The sequence below is a fragment of the Borostomias antarcticus genome, assembly GCF_949987555.1.
Source record: "Borostomias antarcticus genome assembly, chromosome: 11".
In the NCBI taxonomy this organism is placed as follows: domain Eukaryota; kingdom Metazoa; phylum Chordata; class Actinopteri; order Stomiiformes; family Stomiidae; genus Borostomias; species Borostomias antarcticus.
In genome coordinates, this window is record NC_140244.1 from 27,182,805 (window position 1) to 27,197,358 (window position 14,554).

At 48.8% G+C, this 14,554-nt stretch overlaps 1 protein-coding gene across 1 annotated transcript in view; it reads left to right on the forward strand.

Moving 5' to 3' along the window:
- The window catches only part of LOC311315563 (LHFPL tetraspan subfamily member 3 protein-like), a gene marked incomplete at both ends in the record, with an annotated part of 36,135 nt that overhangs the window by 5,782 nt on the left and 15,799 nt on the right, over window positions 1-14,554 (forward strand). The window lies entirely within an intron of this gene.

The window sequence follows — 14,554 nt, forward strand, 5'->3', positions numbered from 1 at the left end:
CTAACACACACACACACACACTCCTCTTCTCTCCCCTCTCCTCCTAACACACACACACACACACACACACTCCTCTTCTCTCCCCTCCCCTTTATTCCGCCATACTCTGTACCGCAGCTCGTCTCCTTCCTGTCTAGGTCAGTCAGTTACCCTGGGCCTATCTCAGTAGAGTGACCCCTGCTGGCGGCTGTGGATAGAACACCTAGTATAGAGCTATGTTTACTAGAAGCTGCTGTAGCTCCTCTCAGGAGCTGTCTGTACCGTGACCTCTGTGTTGACAACCAGGGTTGGGGTCAGTTCTTGTTTCTATTGATGACTCGAAATTTAATCTGAAATATCAAATCCATCGTTCAAGCCACGCCGTTTCAAATGCCTGAGCATAGATTGGTCAGAAGAGGCTTATAAAATCAGTCATTTTTTATTTAAGTTTTTTCAGTTAAACTCAAATATAAAGTAGAAAGTTCCTGAAACGAGGACTCTGATCCCGATCCTGCTCTTCCTCCATAACAGAACAACATTCCAGCTTTCCCAAGTGTTCCTTCACCGCAGATAAGGGTCAGATAGCCGACTTCCTTAGTCCTTGAATCAGGCACTGGTTTGAATCAGTCAACATTTAGCATCTTAACACACAACCTTTAACACACAACATTTAACATCTTAACACACAACCTCCCCACAACATCAGAGTCAGCCTGAGAACAGAAATACAATCAACTGTGGGGAAAGTGTAATTTAGTAAAATGGAAGTCAAACTTGTTTAAGTGTATGAGTATGTGTTATTATCTGTTAATATTTCTGATGTTATTTTGTTTGTCTGTGTTCTCTGATGAGTGTGTTTTCATTATTGATTATTTTAAATGTATTAATTAGGTCTGATGATTGGACAAGTTATTTGTTGATTCAGACGCTCCTAAGTGAATAAATGAACAATGTTTCTATTTTGACATCATCCTACCAGTAGTGGATGAGTGCTTTTTCAACTCATTCCTCCCCAAACTATATTGATAAAGTGCAGTCAATTGAAGACTAGATTAGCTTATAAGGATTTTATAACAAGTTATAGAGATAGGAGATGGCTTGAGACGACTGTGTTGGCTGGTTTGCATTTTGGGAATTTTCTTAAACTCTTAAATGTTTGAACTGTGAATGCTGTTCAGATTCAGCTGATGATTTCACTGTTTAAAGTTTGAATAAAGACATTTTACTTAATAATGAATATGGTCATAATGTCTCTAATCCTATTTGGTCCTATGGGGTGATTGAAGGAGTGAGGTCAGAGAGATGAGATGGGGGGGGGGGGGGGCGGAGGAGTAAGGAGGTGAGGGAGGGAAGGGGTGAGGAGGTGAAGGGGATGTGGAGGGGGGGGGAGGTGAGGAGATGAGGGAGGGAAGGGGTGAGGAGGTGAAGGGGATGTGGAGGGGGGGATGGGGTGAGGAGATGAGGGAGGGAAGGGGTGAGGAGGTGAAGGGGATGTGGAGGGGGGGGGGGGTGAGGAGATGAGGGAGGGAAGGGGTGAGGAGGTGAGGGAGGGAAGGGGTGAGGAGGTGAAGGGGATGAGTTGCAGGCCTCACGATTGGCCAACATATTGCACACTGCATATTCTTAGCCTAGGGCTACCCCTTCTGTTTATTTGCAGTATTCAAGTATTCACCTGGTAAATATATGGTAATTGAAGTTATTATTGGGTAATTACAGTTATTATTAGGACCACCAGTAATAAGTAGGTAAATACAGAGCATGTACTGTACAGATAAAAGTATTTATCTGGTAAAATAATATGGTACATTGTAGTATATTATTGGGTAATTAATAATATGGTACATTGTAGTATATTATTGGGTAATTAATAATATGGTACATTGTAGTATATTATTGGGTAATTAATAATATGGTACATTGTAGTATATTATAGGGTAACTAGAAAATTGCATTTCCTGCAGAAAATGCGTGTGAATGCTGAGCAGCTGAACGGAATAGCAAAAGCATTGCTGAAAATGCATGAATGTGAGAAATCTGAAATGTCAAATGCATCACACCTGAATGGTTGAAAATCCTGGAAGCTGAAAAACCTTGAAGCTTAGCTGAACTGTGAAACTGGCAGAATTGGAAGCTGAAGTGCATTACATAAAGAAGCTAAGAACTTAAATACATTGCTACAAAAGCTGGAAGATAAACTGTTACACTGTAATGATGGAATGTATTGCTAAAAAGATTGGAAGCTGAAAAACCTGGAAGCTGAAATGTGAAACTGGCAGAATTGGAAGCTGAATTGCATTGCCTAAAGAAGCTAAAAACTTAAATACATTGCTATAAAAGCTGGAAAATAAACGGTAATACTGTCAAAGCTGGAACATGGAATAAATGATGGAATATATTGCTAAAAAGCTTGTAGGCTGGAAAACCTGGAAGCTTAGCTGAAATGTGAAACTGGCAGAATTGGAACTGCATAACTTAAGAAGCTAAGAACTTAAATACTTTTAAACTTTTCAACCTGAGTAGTTTAAGCCTTGAACTGAGCCTTTAGCTTGAAAGATGAGCAATAGAGTAATACTGTCAAATCTGAAAGATGGAATAAATGATGGAATGTATAGCTTAAGAGCTTGGAAGCCTGTCGGTGACAGTACAGTGATCTCTGGGCAATCTCTATGCACCAGATGGTGAAGGCCGTGTGTCTCTAGCCCACATGGGCTGAGTTCTGTGGTCCATGGCGTGGATAGTGGCGTGGTGGAAAGACTCCGCCGCCTTGGTCACCGTTGGTCAGGGGCAGTGCATTGACCTCCGGGCAATCTCCTTAGTGAAGGCCGTGTGTCTCTAGCTCACTCAGGGGCCGAGTTGTTGGGTCTGTGGTGTAGATAGAGGCGTGGTGGCGAGACTCCCCCTCCTTGGGTCACAACATGTCGGGGACAGTACAGTGACCTCTTGGCAATCTCCATGCACCCACCCGTGAAGACCATGTGTCTCTAACCCGGTCTGAGTTGTGTTGTCCGTGGCATGTTCAGTGGTGTGGTGAAGAGACTCCGCCCCCTCGGGTCAGAGCCGGTAATGGCCAGTGTAGACCGTGCCGACCTGTCTTCACCAGTGAAGACCGTGTGTCTCTAGCCACCTCAGAGGCTGTGTTGTGAGGTCCGTGGCATGGTAGTGGCATGGTGGTGAGACTCCGCCCCCTTGGGTCAGAGCTGGTCATTGACAGTATAGGCCGCACTGGGCTATCCACCTGCCTTCACCAGTGAAGACCGTGTGTCTCTAGCCACCTCAGAGGCTGTGTTGTGAAGTCCGTGGCGTGGATAGTGGCGTGATTGCGAGACTCCGCCCCCTCGGGTCAGAGCCGGTTGTGGACAGTCTAGGCCGCACCGGACTACCCACCTGCCTTCACCAGTGACGACCGTGTGTCTCTAGCCACCTCAGAGGCTGTGTTGTGAGGTCCGAGGCGTGGTAGTGGCGTGGTGGCGAGACTCCGCCCCCTCGGTACAGAGCCAGTTTTGGACAGTATAGGCCGCACTGGGCTACCCACCTGCCTTCACCAGTGAATGCCGTGTGTCTCTAGCCACCTCAGAGGCTGTGTTGTGAGGTCCATGGCGTGGATAGTGGCGTGATTGCGAGACTCCGCCCCCTCGGGTCAGAGCCGGTTGTGGACAGTGTAGGCCGCACCGGACTACCCACCTGCCTTCACCAGTGAAGACCGTGTGTCTCTAGCCACCTCAGAGGCTGTGTTGTGAGGTCCGAGGCGTGGTAGTGGCGTGGTGGCGAGACTCCGCCCCCTCGGGTCAGAGCCGGTTGTGGACAGTGTAGGCCGCACCGGACTACCCACCTGCCTTCACCAGTGAAGACCGTGTGTCTCTAGCCACCTCAGAGGCTGTGTTGTGAGGTCCGAGGCATGGTAGTGGCGTGGTGGCGAGACTCCGCCCCCTCGGGTCAGAGCCGGTTGTGGACAGTGTAGGCCGCACTGGACTACCCACCTGCCTTCACCAGTGAAGACCGTGTGTCTCTAGCCACCTCAGAGGCTGTGTTGTGAGGTCCGAAGCGTGGTAGTGGCGTGGTGGCGAGACTCCGCCCCCTCGGGTCAGAGCCAGTCGTGGACAGTGTAGACCGCACCGGGTTACCCACCTGCCTTCACCAGTGAAGACCGTGTGTCTCTAGCTGCCTCAGAGGCTGTGTTTTGAGGTGCGTGGCGTGGATAGTGGCATGATGGTGAGACTCCGCCCCCTGGGGTCAGAGCCGGTCGAGGACAGTGTACTGCTCTCTGGGCCACCCACATTCTCCAGGCCACCCACATACATGCAACTGTGAAAACTGTGTCTTTAGCCAACTCAGGGGCTGAGATGTGGGGACCGTGGCGTGGATAATGGCGTGATGGTGAGACTCCTTCCCCTTTGGTCAGAGCCAGTCAGGAGCAGGTCAGTGACCGCCAGGCCATCCCCATGCACCCCTCATTGGAGACCGTATGTCTATAGCCCACTCCGTGGCTGAGCAGTAGCTGTGGAGGTTTTGTATGGAAGTTGAAGTGAGAAGCAGTTGCAGTGAGAAGCAGTGTGTTTGTTATAAGTGCAGCTACTATAGTACTACACTGAAAATTGATTTAACCACTCATCATAACTCATAGTTTTATTGAGTGCAATAGCTGAAAGAGTAGAAAAGGTATTAATATGAGTTTACAGCCTGAAAAAGTGTCATTCTGAATATTTATTTGAATATAAGGAAGGTAGGAAGGACGGAAGGAATGAAGGAAGGAGGGAAGGAAGGAAGGAAGGAAGGAAGGAAGGAGGGAGGGAAGGAAGGAAGGAAGGATGGAATGAAGGAATATGAATGCTACTACAGTAGTCATAAAAGGGTGCCTGTACAGAGAGCGTGCATGTCCCCAAATTCAAATCCCAACTGACACTGTGAGCATCCTCTCATTCACTTCAATGGAAAGGCATGCCGGCTTCAGACAGCTCTCTCATAAAAAGTATAAAGGTCACAGCCTAGATATTGACACCGTAGGAATCCTGAGAAAATGTAGAATATTTAAGGCTATGATATGTCAGTGTAGCTTAAAAACTGTAGGCATGGCGATGAGTTAGAAAAAGGGTAAACATGCAAAATTAGCAGCTCAAAAGTTAGTGTGGGCCCATACGTCTCAATGGAGAGTGCAGTTGCCGAACAAATTGTCATGCAGCGAAAACTATAAGTCACACGGCTTAGATACTTACATTGTACGAATCAGCACAGTTGTGTGAACGTTTTAATGTAGAATATGTGTATGAGCTGTTAAAACTGTAGGAGCGACAGCAGTTTACAAAACGTGTAGATGTTTTCAAAATACGAGCTGCTACACTCTAGAAACTGAACATTCCACACATCCACTTCAATGTTAAAAAGGGTCCAAAACAAACTTAAATTACATAAAAACTATAAGGAATTTAAAAAATCTGAATAGATCGTTTACTCAGCTAAAGGTCCTGAATATTTTAAACTTCGAACGAGGTTTCTAGCACAAAAAATGAAGGAGGAGATAGGTTTCAAAGCTGAAGAGGATTTCAAGGTCCGCCCATAGACTTCCATTGTAAAAAAAATATTGAAAAAGCTGAATATTTTAAAAAGTATGAAAGATATTAAAAATCTGAAAGAAGTCCCATCGTGTCCATAAAAAGACAAACATTTAGATATTTGAATGGTTTCTGTAGCTCAAAGTATGAGGGAGTTAAGGAGAGCCAAAGTATGTACGGAAGGAAAAAAGAGGTGTCAATTCTAATACTAGAATATTGCATTTCCTGCAGAAAATGCGTGTGAATGCCGAGCAGCTGAACGGAATAGCAAAAGCATTGCTGAAAATGCATGAATGTGAAAAAATCTGAAATGTCAAATGCATCACACCTGAATGGTTGAAAATCCTGGAAGCTGAAAAGCCTGGAAGCTGAAAAACCCTGAAGCTTAGCTGAACTGTGAAACTGGCAGAATTGGAAGCTGAAGTGCATTACATCAAGAAGCTAAGAACTTAAATACATTGCTACAAAAGCTGGAAGATAAACTGTTACACTGTAATGATGGAATGTATAGCTAAAAGGATTGGAAGCTGAAAAACCTGGAAGCTTAGCTGAAATATAAAACTGGCAGAGTTGGAATCTGAACTGCATTGCCTTAAGAAGCTCAACACTAAAATACATTGCTACAAAAGCTGGAAGATGAACTGTAATACTGTCAAAACTGAAACATGGAATAAATGATGGAATGTATTGCTAAAAAAGCTTGTAAGCTGGAACACCTGGACGCTTAGCTGAAATGTGAAACTGGCAGAATTGGAACTGCATTACCTTAAGAAGCTAAGAACTTAAATACTTTTAAACTTTTCAACCTGATTAGTTTAAACCTTGGACTGAATCTTTAGCTTGAAAGATAAGCAATAGAGTAATACTGTCAAAGCTGAAAGATGGAATGAATGATGGAATGTATGGCTTAAAAGCTTGGAAGCCTGTCGGGACAGTACAGTGACCACTGGGCAATCTCTATGTACCAGACGGTGAAGAGCGTGTGTCTCTAGACCATATGGGCTGAGTTCTGTGGTCCATGGCGTGGATAGTGGCGTGGTGAAAAGACTCCGCCCCCTTGGGTCAGAGCTGGTCGGGGGCAGTGCAATGACCTCTGGGCTGTGTCCTTGCATCCACTGGTGAAGACCGTGTGTCTCTAGCTCACTCAGGGGCTTAGTTGTGGGGTCTGAGGCGTGGTGGCGAGACTCCGCCCCCTTGGGTCAGAGCAGGTCGGGGGCAATGCACTGACATCCGGGGAATTGCCATGCACCCAACAGTGAAGCCGTGTCTGTAGCTCACTCAGGGGCTGAGATGTGGGGACAGTGGCGTGGATAGTGGCGTGGAGACGAGACTCCGCCCCCTCAGGTCAGAGCTGGTCGAGGAGAGTGTACTGCTCCCCGGGCCACCCACATGCACCCAACCGTGAAAACTGCATCTTAAGCCAACTCAGGGTCTGAGATGTTGGGACGGTGGCGTGGATGGTGGCGTGGTGGCAAGACTCCGCCCCCTCAGGTCAGAGGTTGTGGGGGGCAGGTCAGTGATTGCCAGGCCATCCCCATGCACCCCTCATTTGAGACCATGTCTCTATAGCCCACTCCGGGGCCGAGCAGTAGATGTGGAGGTGTTGTATGGAAGTTGAGGTTAGAAGCAGTAGTAGTGAAAAGCAGTAGGTGTTTGTTATAAGTACTGCTAGTACTACACTCAAAATTGGATAAGACCACTCATCATAACTCATAGTTTTATTGAGTTCAATAGCTGAAAGAGGAGAAAATATAATAATATGAGTTTACAGCCTGAAAAAGTGTCATTCTGAATATTTCTTTGAATATAAGTAAGGAAGGAAGGAAGGAAAGAAGGATGGATGAATGGAAGGAAGGAAGGATGGAAGGAAGGAAGGATGGAAGGATGGAAGAAAGGAATATGAATGCTGCCACAATAGTCATAAAAGGGTGCCTGTACAGAGAGCCTGCGCGTGTCCCCAAATTCAAATCTCAACTGACACTGTGAGCATCCTCTCATTCACTTCAATGGAAAGGCATGCCGGCTTCAGACAGCTCTCTCTCAAAAAGTATAAATGCTACAGCTTAGCTATTGACACCGTAGGAATCCTGAGAACTTGCTGAACATTTGTATGTATAATTGTCCGTGTAGCTTAAAAACTGTAGGCATGGCAACGAGTTAGAAAAAGGGTAAAAATGGAAAATGAGCAGCTCAAAAGTCAGAGTGTGGGCCCATACGTTTCAATGGAGAATGCAGTTGCCGAACAAATTGTCATACAGAGAAAACTATAACTCACACGGCTTAGATACTTACATTCTACGAATCAGCACAGTTGTGTGAACGTTTTAATGTCGAATATGTGTATGAGCTGTTAAAACTGTAGGAGCCACAGCAGTTTAAAAAACGTGTAGATGTTTTCAAAAAACAGGCTGCCACACTCTATAAACTGAACATTCCACACATCTACTTCAATGTTAAAAAAGCTCAAAATGAAACTTAAATTACATAAAAACTATAAGGAATTTAAAAAATCTGAATAGATCGTTTACTCAGCTAAAGGTCCTGAACATTTTAAACTTTGAAGGAGGTTTCTAGCACAAAAAATGAAGGAGGAGATAGGTTTCAAAGCTGAAGAGAATTTCAAGGTCCGCCCATAGACTTCCATTGTAAAAAAAATATTGAAAAAGCTGAATATTTTAAAAAGTATGAAAGATATTAAAAATCGGAAAGATGTCCCATCGTGTCCATAAAAAGACAAACATTTTGATATTTGAATGGTTTCTGTAGCTCAAAGTATGAGGGAGTTAAGGAGAGCCAAAGTATGTACGGAAGGAAAAAAGAGAGGTGTCAATTCTAATACTAGAAAATTGCATTTCCTGCAGAAAATGCGTGTGAATGCTGAGCAGCTGAACGGAATAGCACAATCATTGCTGAAAATGCATGAATGTGAAAAACCTGAAATGTCAAATGCATCACACCTGAATGGTTGAAAATCCTGGAAGCTGAAAAGCCTGGAAGCTGAAAAACCTTGAAGCTTAGCTGAACTGTGAAACTGGCAGAATTGGAAGCTGAAGTGCATTACATAAAGAAGCTAGAACTTAAATACTTTGCTACAAAAGCTGGAAGATAAACTGTTACACTGTAATGATGGAATGTATTGCTAAAAAGATTGGAAGCTGAAAAACCTGGAAGCTGAAATGTGAAATTGGCAGAATTGGAAGCTGAATTGCATTGCCTAAAGAAGCTAAAAACTTAAATACATTGCTACAAAAGCTGGAAGATAAACTGTAATACTGTCAAAGCTGGAACATGGAATAAATGATGGAATATATTGCTAAAAAGCTTGTAGGCTGGAAAACCTGGAAGCTTAGCTGAAATGTGAAACTGGCAGAATTAGAACTGCATTACCTAAAGAAGCTAAGAACTTAAATACTTTTAAACTTTTCAACCTGAGTAGTTTAAGCCTCGAACTGAGCCTTTAGCTTGAAAGATGAGCAATAGAGTAATACTGTCAAAGATGGAATAAATGATGGAATGTATAGCTTAAAAGCTTGGAAGCCTGTCGGGGACAGTACAGTGATCTCTGGGCAATCTCTATGCACCAGATGGTGAGGACCGTGTGTCTCTAGCCCATATGGGCTGAGTTCTGTGGTCCATAGCGTGGATAGTGGCGTGGTGGAAAGGCTCAGCCCCCTTGGTCACCTTTGGTCAGGAGCAGTGCATTGACCTCCGGGCAATCTCCTTGGTGAAGACCTTGTGTCTCTAGCTATCTCAGGGGCTGAGTTGTGGGTCTGTGGTGTAGATAGTGGCGTGGTTGCGAGACTCCGCCTCCTTGGGTCACAACCTGTCGGGGACAGTACAGTGACCTCTTGGCAATCTCCATGCACCCACCCGTGAAGACCATGTGTCTCTAACCAACTCACGTTCTGAGTTGTGGTGTCCGTGGCGTGTTCAGTGGTGTGGTGTCAAGACTCCGCCCCCTTGGGTCAGAGCCGGTCGTGGACAGTGTAGGCCGCACCGGGCTACCTACCTGCCTTCACCAGTGAAGACCGTGTGTCTCTAGCCCACATGGGCTGAGTTCTGTGGTCCATGGCGTGGATAGTGGCGTGGTGGAAAGACTCCGCCTCCTCGCGTGAGAGCCGGTCGGGGGCAGTGCATTGACCTGCGGGCAATCTCCTTGCACCCACTGGTGAAGCCTGTTTGTCTCTAGCTCACTCAGGGGCTGAGTTGTGGGGTCTGTGGCGTGGATAGTGGCGAGGTGGCAAGACTCCGCCTCCTTGGGTCACAACCCGTCGGGGACAGTACTGTGACCTCTTGGCGATCTCCATGCACCCTTCAGCGAAGACCATATGTCTCTAGCCCACTCAAGGGCTGAGTTGTGGTGTCCGTGGCCTGTTCAGTGGCTTGGTGGCGAGACTCCGCCCCCTTGGGTCAGAGCCATGCGTGAACAGTGTAGGCCGCGCCGAGCTACCCACCTGGGTTCATCAGTGAAGACCGTGTCTCTAGCCGCCTCAGAGGCTGTGTTGTGAGGTCCGTGGCGTGGTGGCGAGACTCCACCCCCTTGGGTCAGAGTCCATAGTGAGCAGTGTAGGCCGCACCGGGCTACCCACCTGCCTTCACCAGTGAAGACCGTGTGTCTCTAGCCATCTCAGAGGCTGTGTTGTGAGGTCCGTGGCATGGTAGTGGCGTGGTGGCGAGACTCCGCCCCCTTGGGTCAGAGCCGGTAGTGAACATTGTAGGCCGTGCCGGGCTACCCACCTGCCTTCACCAGAGAAGACCGTGTGTCTCTGGCTGCCTCAGCGGCTGTGTTGTGAGGTCCGTGGTGTGGTAGTGGCATGTTGGCGAGACTCTGCCCCCTTGGGTCAGAGCCGGTAGTGAACAGTTGAGGCCCCGCCGGGCTACCCACCTGCTTTCACCAGTTTAGACCATGTGACTCTAGCTGCCTCAGAGGCTGTTGTGAGGTCCGTGGCGTGGTAGTGGCGTGATGGCGAGACTCCGCCCCCTTGGGTCAGAGCCGGTCTTGGACAGTGTAGGCCGCACCGGACTACCCACCTGCCTTCACCAGTGAAGACCGTGTGTCTCTAGCCACCTGAGAGGCTGTGTTGTGAGGTCCGTGGCGTGGATAGTGGCGTGATGGCGAGACTCCGCCTCCTCCAGTCAGAGCAGGTCGGGGGCAGTGTACTGACATCCGGGCAATCTTCATGCACCCAACAGTGAAGACCGTGTGTCTGTAGCTCACTCAGGGGCTGAGATGTGGGGACAGTGGCGTGGATAGTGGCGTGGTGACGAGACTCCGCCCCCTCGGGTCAGAGCCGGTCGAGGATAGTGTACTGCTCCCCGGGCCACACACATGCAACCAACCGTGAAAACTGCGTCTTTAGCCAACTCAGGGTCTTAGATGTGGGGACGGTGGCGTGGATAGTGGCGTGGTGGCGAGACTCCGCCCCCTCGAGTGAGAGTTGGTCGGGAGCAGTGCATTGACCTCTGGGCAATCTCCTTGCACCCACTGGTGAAGCCCGTTTGTCTCTAGCCGCCTCAGAGGCTGTGTTGTGAGGTCCGTGGCGTGGTAGTGGCGTGGTGGCAAGACTCCGCCCCCTTGGGTCAGAGCAGGTCTTGGACAGTGTACGCCGCTCTGGGCCTCCCACCTGCCCCCACCGCCGATGACCCTGTGTCCTTAGCCCACTCAGAGTCTGTGTTGTGGGGTGCGTGGCGTGGATAGTGGCGTGGTGGCGGCACTCCGCCCCCTTGGGTCAGAGCCGGTCGCGGGCAGTACAGTGACCTCCGGAAAATCTCCATTCACCCACCAGTGAAGACCGTGTTTCTGTGGGTCACTAAGGGGCTGAGATGTGAGGACAGTGGCGTGGTGACGAGACTCCGCCCCCTCGGGTCAGAGCCGGTCGTGGACCGTGTAGGTCGCACCGGGTTACCCACCTGCCTTCACCAGTGAAGATCGTGTATCTCTAGCCACCTCAGAGGCTGTGTTGTGAGGTCCGTGGCGTGGTAGTGGCGTGATGGTGAGACTCCGCCCCCTCGGGTCAGAGCAGGTCACGGGCAGTGCAGTGACGTCCGGGCAATCTCCTTGCACCCACCAGTGAAGACTGTGTGTCACTCAGGGTCTTAGTTGTGGTGTCTGTGGCGTGGATAGTAGCGTGGTGGCGAGACTCCGCCCCCTCGGGTCAGAGCCGGTTGTGGACAGTGTAGGCCGCACCGGGCTACCCTCCTGCCTTCACCAGTGAAGACCGTGTGTCTCTAGCCACCAAAGAGGCTGTGTTGTGAGGTCTGTGGCGTGGATAGTGGCGTGATGGCGAGACTCCGCCCCCTCCGGTCAGAGCAGGTTGAGGGCAGTGCATTGACATCCGGGCAATCTTCATGCACCCACCAGTGAAGACCGTGTGTCACTCAAGGTCTTAGTTGTGGTGTCCGAGGCGTGGTAGTGGCGTGGTGGCGAGACTCCGCCCCCTCGGGTCAGAGCCAGTCGTGGACAGTGTAGGCCGCACCGGGTTACCCACCTGCCTTCACCAGTGAAGACCGTGTGTCTCTAGCCACCTCAGAGGCTGTGTTGTGAGGTCCGAGGCGTGGCAGTGGCGGCGAGACTTTGCCCCCTCGGGTCAGAGCCAGTCGTGGACAGTGTAGGCCGCACCGGGTTACCCACCTGCCTTCACCAGTAAAATCGTGTCTCTAGCTACCTCAGAGGCTGTGTTGTGAGGTCCGTGGCGTGGTATTGGCGTGATGGCGAGACTCCGCCCCCTCCAGTCAGAGCAGGTTGAGGGCAGTGCATTGACATCCGTGCAATCTTCATGCACCCAACAGTGAAGACCGTGTGTCTGTTGCTCACTCAGGGGCTGAGATGTGGGGTCAGTGGCGTGGATATAGGCGTGGTGGCGAGACTCCAACCCCTTGAGTCAGAGCCAGTCGTGGACACTGTAGGCCGTGCCGGGCTACCCACCTGCTTTCACCAGTGAAGACCGTGTGTCTCTAGCCGCCTCAGAGGCTGTGTTGTGAGGTCCGTGGCGTGGATAGTGGCGTGATGGCGAGACTCCGCCCACTCCGGTCAGAGCAGGTCGGGGGCAGTGCACTGACATCCGGGCAATCTCCATGCACCCTACAGTGAAGACCGTGTGTCTGTAGCTCACTCAGGGGCTGAGATGTGGTGAGAGTGGCGTGGAAGTGGCGTGGTGGCGAGACTCCGCCCATTTGGGTCATAGCCGGTCTTGGACAGTGTAGGGCGTGCCGGGCTACCCACCTGCCTTCACCAGTGAAGACTGTGTGTCGCTAGGCACCTGAGAGGCTGTGTTGTGAGGTCCGTGGCGTGGATAGTGGCATGATGGCGAGACTCGGCCCCCTTCGGTCAGAGCAGGTTGGCGGCACTGCACTGACATCCGGGCAATCTCCATGCACCCTACAGTGAAGACCGTGTGTCTGTAGCTCACTCAGGGGTTGAGATGTGGGGACAGTGGCGTGAATAGTGGCGTGGTGACGAGACTCCGCCCCCTTGAGTCAGAGCCAGTCGTGGACACTGTAGGCCGTGCCGGGCTACCCACCTGCCTTCACCAGTGAGGACCGTGTGTCTGTAGCTCACTCAGGGGTTGAGATGTGGGGACAGTGGCGTGAATAGTGGCGTGGTGACGAGACTCCGCCCCATCGGGTCAGAGCCGGTCGAGGACAGTCTACTGCTCCCCGGGCCACCCACATGCACCCAACCGTGAAAACTGCATCTTTAGCCAACTCAGGGTCTGAGATGTGGGGACGGTGGCGTGGATAGTGGCGTGGTGGCGAGACTCCGCCCCCTCAGGTCAGAGGTTGTGGGGGGCAGGTCAGTGATTGCCAGGCCATCCCCATGCACGCCCCATTGGAGACCGTGTGTCTATAGCCCACTCCGGGGCCGAGCAGTAACTGTGGAGGTGTTGTATCGAAGTTGAGGTGAGAAGCAGTAGCAGTGAGAAACAGAAGGTGTTTGTTATAAGTACTGCTAGTACTACACTCAAAAATAGATTAGACCACTCATCATAACTCATAGTTTTATTGAGTTCAATAGCTGAAAGTGGAGAAAATGTATTAATATGAGTTTACAGCCTGAAAAAGTGTCATTCTGAATATTTATTATAAGGAAGGTAGGATGGAAGCTAGGAAGGAAGGAAGGAAGGATGGAAGGAAGGAACATGAATGCTACCACAGTAGTCATAAAATGGTGCCTGTACAGAGAGCCTGCGCGTGTCCCCAAATTCAAATCTCAACTGACACTGTGAGCATCCTCTCATTCACTTCAATGGAAAGGCATGCCGGATTCAGACAGCTCTCTCTCAAAAAGTATAGATGCTACAGCTTAGCTATTGACACCGTAGGAATCCTGAGAACTTGCTGAACATTTGTATGTATAATTGTCCGTGTAGCTTAAAAACTGTAGGCATGGCAACGAGTTAGAAAAAGTGTAAAAATGGAAAATGAGCAGCTCAAAAGTCAGAGTGTGGGCCCATACGTTTCAATGGAGAGTGCAGTTGCCGAACAAATGGTCATACAGAGAAAACTATAACTCACACGGCTTAGATACTTACATTCTACGAATCAGCACAGTTGTGTGAACGTTTTAATGTTGAATATGTGTATGAGCTGTTAAAACTGTAGGAGCCACAGCAGTTTACAAAACGTGTAGATGTTTTCAAAATACGAGCTGCTACACTCTAGAAACTGAACATTCCACACATCCACTTCAATGTTAAAAAGGGTCCAAAACAAACTTAAATTACATAAAAACTATAAGGTATTCCAAAAATCTGAATGGATCGTTTACCCAGCTAAAGGTCCTGAACATTTTAAACTTTGAAGGAGGTTTCTAGCACAAAAAATGAAGGAGGAGATAGGTTTCAAAGCTGACAAGGGGTTTCAAGGTCTGCCATAGACTTCCATTGTAATTTTTTTGGGAAAAAAGCTGAATATTTTAAAAAGTATGAAAGTTATTAAAAATCTGAAAGATAACCCATAAAGACCTTAACAAGCTGAACATTTTGATAGTTGAATGGTTTCTGTAGCTCAAAGTATGAAGGAGTTGAAGG